The sequence below is a fragment of the Eleginops maclovinus genome, chromosome 9 (assembly GCF_036324505.1).
Source record: "Eleginops maclovinus isolate JMC-PN-2008 ecotype Puerto Natales chromosome 9, JC_Emac_rtc_rv5, whole genome shotgun sequence".
Lineage (NCBI taxonomy): Eukaryota > Metazoa > Chordata > Actinopteri > Perciformes > Eleginopidae > Eleginops > Eleginops maclovinus.
Window position 1 is genome coordinate 7,416,768 of NC_086357.1, and position 11,241 is coordinate 7,428,008.

The window sequence follows — 11,241 nt, forward strand, 5'->3', positions numbered from 1 at the left end:
TCGATGGCAGAAACGGTTTGAAATTCAGCTCTAACCCATCATTCGCTCTGAGCTTTGCATGAGGGGTGGGGTGGGGGTGGGGGGGGGGGGGGGGGGGGGCAGAGAAGAGGGAAGGCTGGGGAGCAATCCTCCTAATTTGTAGCAAGTTGAGCGATTTTATGAAATAAGCTGTGAAATATGACTTTAATAATGGTTGCAAATGGCAGCGCCGGCGTCTGGGAGCATGGGAGACACACATAGCGGAATAAAAGTGTGGAAACTAAAGAAGTTTAAATTCCAATGCTGGGATCAACACCAGCTCCCCGCCACCTCCCTCAGTCTCGCAAGCTAATGAAATGTGAAAATACTTGTGGGTGCAGCGACTATGGGCTCAGCGAAATCCAGCTCCATAAACTGATGATTAAACCGATGTCCCTGCGGCGGGGGCTTGATTCTGTATAGACGTTCCACTTTGCTTTGGCGGCTTGCAGGGTGAAGTTTGGCATCTGACGAAGACGAGTAGACTGAGACAACCAATGTTTGATGAGACCTTTGACGGGAACCGCGACACGGTTTAATGGGGTACTGCGGCACCACCCTGGCTTCACCCCTGGCCTGTGGTTGGACTTTTATAACCGTGATGCTGATGTTTGGAGTGTCTTTTTATAGCTTTTTATATTCTTAATTTAGAGTTTGAAACAAACTGAAAATAATGACTCTGCAAATTTGTACTAACAAGCATTCAATCAACTCAGACAGTGTTCTTGTTTTGAGGCTCAATGCTGGAGTAATGTGGGGCATTTATCAACATTATACACGTCCCTGACAACATAAAAAGCACATGTTGGGAAAGTCCCTGCTGCAGCAGAGCCTCGAGATCCTCCCCTTCCTGTGGACAGGATCCCTGTCTGTGTGTACACAAACACATGATGCCTGCCACATTTGGTTCTCGGAAGAAAACAAGCACGTTGCACACATTCACCCTATGAGAAATGAGAATTTAACGACCGCACCACCACGGACTGCTGCTCCGAGTCCACCGAGCGATCCTTGGAAAGAGTTAAGGGATGTTGTTCATTGTCACATGACATTAGGAGCACCGTCAGAAACTCTCCACCTCCTCCCTCTAAACCGCCTTCCTCTCCCTCCAAACCCCCCTCCGAAACCCCCAGCCCCGTACGCACATCTTGCCTGCAGATGTGGCAAAACCGCAAACACTTCAAAGTGCCTCTCCTCAGACCAACAGCGTACCCTGACGCCAACTGTAAATGTGCTGGACACAGTGCACGGAAAATATTAAACCCCCCTCAACTTGCAATGAACAGCCAAGCTGAAGGCAGAAGAGGGTTAGGGAGTGGGGGGCAGACATCTAAAAAGGCCTCCTAAAATCACTTAATGACTCATCATTGTGCTGCGCAACAACAAGGGAGAGTCATCTCTGCTGTCTGTCTGCAGGCCGGGAACAGGAACGCTGCGGCTTCTGCTGCTGCTGACGGAGACATCTGCAGGCCACTCACTGCTGTGTCAGATACTTACCTTGGAAAACATGGAGCTGTGTCACCAAAACATCTCCGCCATGAGTCAAAAGGGAAAGACGGCAAAAGATTAATTACAGAAAAAAAAAGAAAAAAAGGTGGAGGACGAACGAAAAAGTCATTTGTGATGAATGTTCCCCTGATTGTGTTTGGAGAAAAAGGTCTCAAGGCTTCTCCTCAGTCCGCTTGGTTAAGATAATGATGTAATTGGCCTGGGCCCCTAAAGACCTCCATCACGTCCAACCAGAGACTTAAATAAAAAGCAGGGTCTGTTTTTGTGGTTTTAGCCATTATTCTTATTGGTTATGATAACATTTTACACAGCAGCTTAATTGCGGAGACACGACAACAGCTTTGCAATGTCCAATGAGCATCGCCACGTGATGAAAAGTCCAATTTAACACAATCATATAAAACTATTCAAACGAAGGAAGACTTTAAGTTATTATCCCAACGGTCTTGTGCAAATGTCTATCGAAACTGCCATACTTTGCATAGTTTGTTAAGCAACACAGAACTGGAAATGTATGTTTTTATTAAGAGCTCTGGATAGGAACATTACAATTGACTCTTTTTAAATGTGTTTTAATCAATCCTATTGAACCATGCACCAATGATTAACAGTCATCAATAAGTGATAGAAATAAAAAATAGTTTCTGGATGTGTGTGAAATCATCTGCAGCAGCACATGTGCTCGCATGCTTGCATGAATGCATCATACATGGGATTGCGTGCCGGCACAGACCTCTGCACGCCGTGTGATCATGAAGTTCTGCGCCAACTCCAGCATGTAGCTCGCTGCCGTTTCTCATGGAAGATGAAAAACGCTGCTCGCTATCCCAGAGGGACTGCTGGGAAGGGTTGAAAAACGAGGGAGGGGAAACATGGCAACGTCTCCTCTGATTCCACATCCCAGGGAACTTTGACCTCCAGCAGAGAAACCAAAATAAAAATCCCCTTCTCGCCGCCAAGCCAGCACAACAGGAAGATGGGGTCGTGGAGGAGAGGTGGAGGGAGGGAGAACAATGAAGCCTCTCTCTTTAGCTCCAGATGGGCGCTTTTTTGACAGCTCAAAGCTTTTGTTCTGCTACAATAAGGGGGCATTGCTGCGCTTCGCGTGGTTGCCAGACTTTGTATTTTTCGCATGTTGACGCACGGCACCAGGGTTTAATATCACAGAGTCGAGGATCCTCCACCGCAGGGGAGATGTGGTGAGGAATGGACTCCCACCAGTGTGATGTATTACCACTGCTGTTTTTTTTATCCCAGCTAACACGCAATGCACAATCTTGACTAAAAACATGTACACACGCACAGACACACACAGACACACACACACACACACACACACACACACACACACACACACACACACACACACACACACACACACACACACACACACACACAACACACACACACACACACCTGTTTTTCCTGTCACGTTTATTAGAATACCAGGATTTCAATAAAGCAAATTGGCAATGCTCTTCCATTTGTTGGTATAATTTGGATTTCCAATAGGGCTCGGGCATCACCAAAAGAAGTTGACATGTACAGTAGGATTATTTAAACAAGTTTAAGGTGCAAAAACACATTTTAGGATTATAAAATATTGGGGGATTTGTTCCAAAATTGGGAATTTGGGAGCACAAAACACAGGCATGTTAACTATATAAACTGTATTATATTTACTTTACATTTAAAGTGGGCAATTCAACATTTGGGGTGATTTAATCCACATTATGTAATAAGACAATTAACGCATTTTGGGTTGCTGAACAAAATGATTGGATTTTATGACAATTCCTGCAAAGTTAACATCTACCAACGACTGCATTTACATTACCAAAGGTGGGGATTTGGGCACGCTGTGACACAATTTGAATTAATTGCAAATAACACATTTGAGGTTGCTATGCCAACATTTAGGAACTGCTGACAGTTTGGTGCCACAATAAAATCAGTGACAATATTTCAAAGATTTCTGTTTTCCATAAAATGAGTGTACCAGATAGAACTTCAAATCTTTTCTTTTTAAGAGACCCTAAAATGCCAGTCAGTCCAGCGTGAGTGTGTAGAACAGTGTGTGTGAGTATGTGTGTGTTAGTGTGGCAGTTGTCCAGCAGTCAGATGGATGAGGTGCGATGCTGGCTTTAGCCTCCCATGACAGAGGAGCAGCCAAGACGCAGGGCAGCGACCTGCATGTCTCCAAGCAAACAGTGAATTAACCTCATTACAGCTCCAAAAAAACTGCAATGTGGATTTGTTTTCCATTATACTTTAATTTGGAACACCCTTCCCCTTTCCAAAAGGCAGACAAACACTAATCTGAACTTTTCACATGCTGGAAAAGAAATGTCTGTGTTTGCAATCATAAATATTTTGTGGCATAAACGAGGTTCAGATCTGATCTCTGGTTCACAGAGTAATTGTGTGTGTGTTTTGAGCATGTGCGTGTCACAACCTTGGACACTGTTAAGCAAACAGATCATCCTATTTATAAAATCAAAGTATATCCATGTGTTTTTGTTTTCCCTTGTCCTCATAAAACGTATCACACGTTTGACTCATGAAGGATGCTGTAATCTTCGTCGCAAGTCATTCTTCCTGTGATGGCTTAATGCGTGTGTGTCTGTTTTCATTAAGCTAAATTCTTGTAATAACCTGCCTTCTGCAGGCCAGAGGTTAGTCAATGTGTTGTACAAAGCTCGGCTGTGGTGGGAAATCGTTTCTTTTCACTATAATTCAGGCCATGCTCATGCACAGTAACAGACGTGAATGTTAACAGGTGTCGTAGTTTGGTGTATGCATTACTTCACTCATGGATGATCTTGTGTGTGCCTATTCAGTGTGTTTGTTTTTTGTGTGTAAATGGGAACAGGTAAAAAAAGCACAGCTCATTTACCATAAAGGACAAGCTAAAGTGACGTTTCTAAAAGTCATGATGTGTCTTACCATTTACAGGACTTGCTTTATTCTTTTTCCTGTCACAACAAAGGGGCACTTCAGTGAAACTAGCCCGGTAAACTTAGCACCCCTCTGATTGGCTAAAATTCCTACCTGAATAAACTATTCAAGTAAGTGTCCGTATAGTTTGCCCAAATGCCATTTTGGAGGATTACTATTTTTTTGGTTTGTGCATTTTTCCCTGTTTGATTTGGATAAAGTGGCCCTCTAATCATTCCACTAGCTCTCCTTGCGTGCATGTGTTCCTCTCATTGACCCTTGCATGGCCCTTCTGGTTCCCCCGATCAAACCAATGACTCCTCTAAGGTTTACTTCTGGTGGGCACAGATCAACCATTAGGCCCCAATGGCTATACGGAATGGTTGAAAGAATTGCTGAAGTCAGCTGCAAAACCCAATTTTTTGTATGATTTGCTGTGCGTGGCGTGAACTCCTCTCTTGTTCTGTTTCTCAGGTTTTCCTAGAAATTATTTTGCGCAAGAGAGTTTCAATATTCAAGAGTTTGTGAATGTCAAACTAGGCCCATGTGGCTTATCCTACAAGAAATGTGTTTTTTGTTGACGCCAGTGGATGTGGTCAGGACAATTGGACAATGACAAATGCAGATGAATTCAGCTGGTTGATATTTGTGGTATCTCATTTTGCCGAATTATATTACTCGAGGTCACCCAATAATTTAAATAGTAATCCGTGAGCGCATGCCCATAAATGTATTTTTTTATCCATAGCACAGCAAGAGGTCCTTTTTTCGCACGTGTTCAAAAAGAGGAGCCCATTCCAAAGATCACCCCAGGCCCCGAACATAATCTGTACACGCCTTTGGATTTGACACGCGCGCGCACACACACACACACACACACACACAGTGACTGTCAGCCATATCTATTACTGATTCAATGACCATGGTTTTGATTTGCAGCAATAAGACAGTACGTGTAATGACAGCATTAAGGCTTGTTCTGCATATATAGAGTTTCAGGGAAAACGAAGACAGATGCCTCTCCCTCGCTGCTCGTACACGTCAACAGAAATAAGGCAAAAACACATTCCTGGTGGCTACGCTGGCTGTGTTTAGCCCTGTCTGTGTGTGTTCTGCCCCGGCACTTGAAGGGCCCAAATAACAGGCGATGCTGGATGTCTTGACTTGAAGCCGAGGCTCCTTGCCATCGTCAGCCGGTAACGTGAGTAATGAGCTCTGTCAGACACTGGCGGCTGACTGACGTTTTCCACCACAGACAAACCTCCCTGAGAGCTGACGGCCGCATGCTAACGACAGACCCATGCATGCAAATGGTGGCTTTTCTGACCAGCCCCGGTGGAGGAAGGTGATGAGATGATTGGCGTGATACGCCCACGAACAGCTCGAGGTCACAACCCAGTGGAGTACGGAAATTTGGTACAATGTAATCTTTGGTAAATATTACAACACAAGGGAGCGAGCAGGCCTTCAGGATAAAGTAGTGCTCACCACAAGTTCACTAACACATTTCACTAACAAGACTTTTGTGTCTGAACTCCTTCAACTTTTTCTACTTTCAACTGTCAAACACTGTTGTAATGTCATAATGTGTTAATGTGACTTGAGTGGTTTGGAATGGCAATTTGGGGGAGTTAAAAACTCTGAGGGAGTACAGTAGTGCTTCTTAAAATTCAAGTCATCAAAATGGGTCTTGTTTTTGTCAAATTTCTTGACAAGAGCCGTGTTTTGACTCCATTTACACAATCTGTTGCGCAATATCAGGTCTTGACACCAATATGTTTTCAATTTATCATTTAGGTTGTGACTTTGACACATTTAAAATGGTTGTCTTTTTGTGTCCTGTTAACTTAGAACATTAGATTGGAGGCTCTCAAAAACATATTCAAATATGTGTTGGATTTTACATGAATTATTCATCAATTAAATGAATCTGTTATAGTCAAGTGAATTGCCCAGCCATGATTGGTAAACAGCTTTCCTGAGTTGCTGCATTATTTCATATATAGACAATATTGTGACCAATTCTTTTCCACTTCAGGGATAAATCTTGCACATTTCATCTCACAGCTTTTCTGATCCAAACTCATTTTTGCTCTTGTAATGTGGGGAAACTGTCTGACATTGACTAATGGTCCATTTTGATTCGCTCTCTAAGAGTGAAAAAAAAAGCAGATCCTCATGATTCAGTAAGAAGGCCCAACAGTGTTTCTTTTTGACGGACAGCTTTGGTTTAGAAAATGAATAGAAAAAAAGGCTTTTCATTTGTTTTACTGTGAGTGATTGTTTCCTTCGTCGTGATGGTGGAAATTTAAAGACAAGAAACCAAACAAACAAAAGCAGCATTTTAAAACCTCTGACACACCCTTTGTGTTTCTAACACATTAAGGAAACCTTGAGGCTACTCGTAAAATAAAAAAACAACATCTTTCTCTTTTGGCCATAAAATAAAACAAGATTGTCTGCCTCTGCAAAAAAACTCACAGGCAGCACTTTTCTCCCTGTTTTCCTCTGAGAAGAATGATTGTAAATGCGTAATTAAATTAATGAAATAGTCCCGGGTAGTAAATCACTGCCCCCGAGGAGGCCTGATTAGTGCACAGCTGAATACAGTAAGTGTGTGTTTGTGCATGAATGCATTTTTGCATGCAAGCGAGATGTATGCAGAGGTAAGTGCGTGCGGCAGTGTGTGGTTAAGGGTTAGCCTATTAAAAACAAAATGGCAACACAGGCTTTAAATGTTCCCCAATCCTGAGGGCAAGGCGCTCACACAGTATTACCTCTAGCGGTTAGTTAGCGAGCTGAGGTGGGGGCGGCATGGCATTCGGCTTCGGTACATGGTGCCAGTTTCTGCCATAATAAAGGCATTAAAAGGCTCCTCATTAAACTATTTTGGGCACAGGGGTTGGCGTGGTGGGGTTCTGAGGGTTGGGAGGGGGCACAAACATTAAGGCAGAGGCACTCGCTGCCAGTGAATCTGTTCCAGGGCACCTCTATGTCACTGGTGGCTAAAGGGATGTAATTACTAACATATGGGTATTCATGGGGCTCCAGGGGACCTGTGTGATGAGAGAAAAGACTGAACAAGAGAGAGTTATGTTCAAGGGTGTAAATGAGAAAAAAGGTGCAACAGTTTTTTAATAAGACCACGTTCACACAAATGCAGATAAACGTGGTAATGCATGTTTTTCTCTCAGTCGTTGGCTTTGTGACATTTCAAGCCACAGTAGGTCCTTTAATAATAAGCATTTCAGCTGCCATATCCAAACAAACATGGACTAAATAACCATTCTACTGTACTGATCCTGGCCCTTGTATTACTTATTGGATTGAAAGCAATTTTTATGGTACCTGTTTTTAACATAGCTTGTTATCGTCACAAGGGAAATTATGTAGTCGGTCATAGGTTAAGCTGCTTTCACATAATACATGGTAAATCGACTGGCGTACCGATGCCTGTCTATGGACAAGCAGTGCCGCCCGACTAGGCAGAAGTGCTACCCTCGGAGTTGCGCATTGCTTGAAATTGCTTTGACCTCATTAATGCTGACCTTTTGACACGTAGCCAATTAGATAACAGCTGGTTGTAGCAGGGCAAGCTAGTAAAAGAGCTGATCATAGAAACTAATCATGGCTGTTCACATCGCAAGTCTATTCGCCCGACCTTGTGTGGAGCAGAGAGAAAATCGTGTATCATGCAGCTTCAGGGTGTATGTCTGGTTTTCGGTTCGCAGCTGGTCTTGCGTACAACCGAGTCTATTAAATGTTTTGTCCTCATTTTCTATTATGCTCAACAATGTTGTGCATCACAATTTGCATTTAGGTGTGAGGAATTGCTGCTACGCAAAAACCAGAGATGTATGAAATAAATCTTCCTTTGTGTTATTGTTTGGACAGAGAAAACCAAGCATTTTCAAATTACTATTGTAAGATATTCAATCTTTAGTGGCTTGTATAGCGTGATTGGGGAGAGGGAGTTGGTTGAGACAAAACAAAGAATTATCCTGCTGAGAGACTCAAGAAGAGGAATGGACCATGTTTGTACCAGATGCTGGTGAGAGTAGATTTGGCTGTTTCAGAAAACAACGTGAAAACGCGAAGGGTGGAAAAGAACTGTGATAAAAGACCACTTAAAATATCTCTTCATTAGTGTGGAGCGGTCCTAATGAGTGAAAGTATGTGATTCAGTCAGTTCAGATAACATCAGCCGGGAAAGTGACTCCTTTTTACCATCACCCCTTGACATTTAAGGAGTTTGGGAATAGCAGGATCCATGTTATATCAAGATTGTGTAGTTTTGGCGGTCGCTGAATGTTACGTAACGTTCGAGGTGCTTGGTAATGACGACCATTGGAAAGAAAGTGGGCAGCCCTCCCTATGGCAACCCTTCATGTTTACGTTAAATGTGGGACATTTAACAGCGCTGGGGCTGTGATGTGGTGCCGTGGTAATCATGTCACCAACAGACAGAGACAGACACAGAGAGGGAGAAGCTCTTTGAGAAACGATCAACACCAACAAACGCACTGATGAAAGAGTTTGGCCGCAGATTCAAACGGCTCATTTCATGAATAAATTTAGACGGGCGTTAAGAAAAACTGCTGCGGTGGCGACAGCAGATACATTTATGGGGCTGTAACTCAAATTAGATAAACAAACGGCAGAAATCAAATTACTCGGCTGTCTATTGTGTTCGACTGCTGCTCCCTGTGAAGATGGCAAGAAGAGACTCTTTAAAGCTGTTCACACAAAGGGATCTGTGTGGACTTATTATTTTCTCTCATGATAAAATGAACCACATCAGTTCAGCAAATCCATCATTCGATCTAATCAATAGTGTTTCACAAACAGTTTGGACCTTGGCGTTGTGGTTACTTTTTTCTGGCCTGAATATCAGACCCAATTGAAGATTTTACCTTCGCACTGGAGGTTATGTTTTCGCTTTGTTGGTTGATGAATCTTTGTGGAAGGGTGTAGTATGTACCAACAAAGAACCCATTACATTTTGGAGCAGATTCAAATCACAGGTTTAGTTTCTCTTGCCTTGGCAGTGCTTTTCGATCAGTCTGATATCTGCAGTAAATAGAGCAAAGCCTGCGAGATAGTTCATGCAGTCAACTCGAGAACCAATGACACGTGATGTGCCTTACCCACTCATACAATCAACCAAACCTTCACAGTACCCTGGCACTGTATTTAAACTGCAAGATATGCTACTGTTAATAAACATTTACAACATGAGTTGTCAGACTAAACTAAGCATAACACCAGAACTTATTTGATTGTTGAAAGAAACAATGTTTGCAGCAATCATGGCATTTAAAAGTTAAGCCAAGGACTAGTAGGGCAACACACAAGACAGTAGAAACCAAATTGCATAATCCCAGCCTAAAAATAACCTATAACTTCCTTTAAGTAGAAAAACTTTGGAAATGTAACACAAGGACACTTGAAAAAAAAAAAACACTCAAAAACCACAATCTGCAGTCTGCTGCCATATTTGTTATCTGAGCTTTGTCACAAATTCTCTTTAGGTTTCCAACACTTACAGTTAAGTGAACCTCTCCAGTTATCACACACACTGTATTTAAAGAGCCTTTCTTACAAAGCACCTTGTCCCTTGTGTTTTGTCCATTTTATGCCAGTGTACATTTTTGAATGTGTGCCAATCTCTGTAACTGGTTCCCATGGTATCAGACCACCATGTTCCCACTCCCCCGCTATCAGCTGGCTTGTTGTGGTTTGATACTGCAGCTCAGGAATCTGTCACCCGGAGCAGAAAGCGTTAGGATGTTTAAAATCAGGCCACAAAATATGGAGGTGGTTTCTGAGGGGAAGAGCTTGTCGACTCTGTCCCTGGATCAGATTAACTGTGTGTTTGTGGGAGGATGTCTTGATCTGTGTGTGTGTGTGTGTGTGTGTGTGTGTGTGTGTGTGTGTGTGTGTGTGTGTGTGTGTGTGTGTGTGTGTGTGTGTGTGTGTGTGTGTGTGTGTGTGTGTGTGTGTGTGTGTGTATATCATGCCCCTCCAGTTTACATCTGCTCAGATACCCTTTACTGTAATTGGTTCAGCTAGCTGGAAGACACGCAATTTAAAAATAAAAAAGTCTTTGTTGTTGTTACAAACATTTATGAACGACTTGAGATTGATGTACAGTATACAGTTCATTGAATGGGATGTCCACTGTGCTTCTTGTGTAGTGAGTGAATTCCATTTCTAACTTTGCATTTCATTAACATTGCATCCATTTGGTAGATAGAGAATATTTTCTAGAAGTGAGATATTGTTGGATCATAAAGATAATATGGGAAAGTAAGGGCACTTTCAAAAATTAGGAACATTTTGGAAACGTGGGGCCCAATAGAGTGGCGCAGGAACGAGTCCTAAAACCCGAAAGTGATTTAGCATTTTACCACTTCTGGTTCCCTCATCTCGGAGTCGATGGGATTTTGCCGTAGGACTTTGGAAAATAGCTCGAAATAAGTGTTTTTTTTTCAACTGTGGTTGACACAAATTTAAGAGACGGATCACATTTTGTTCTCCAACATTAAATACATCAGCAGTGACCCCCCGTCGAGGGAACCCATGCGCAGCTTACTTCCGGGTCGGCCTACAAAAATATGTCATCTCTGTGGCACTCTATTTAAAAGTGAGAACATTTTGGACAGTGAGGATAAATGAGAAAGTGAAAAAGGTGATCATTTTTGGAAAAATAAGAACATTGTTGAACAAATGACATTTTAGAAAGTAAAGATACTTTTGGAAGGAATTGTGTCCAGT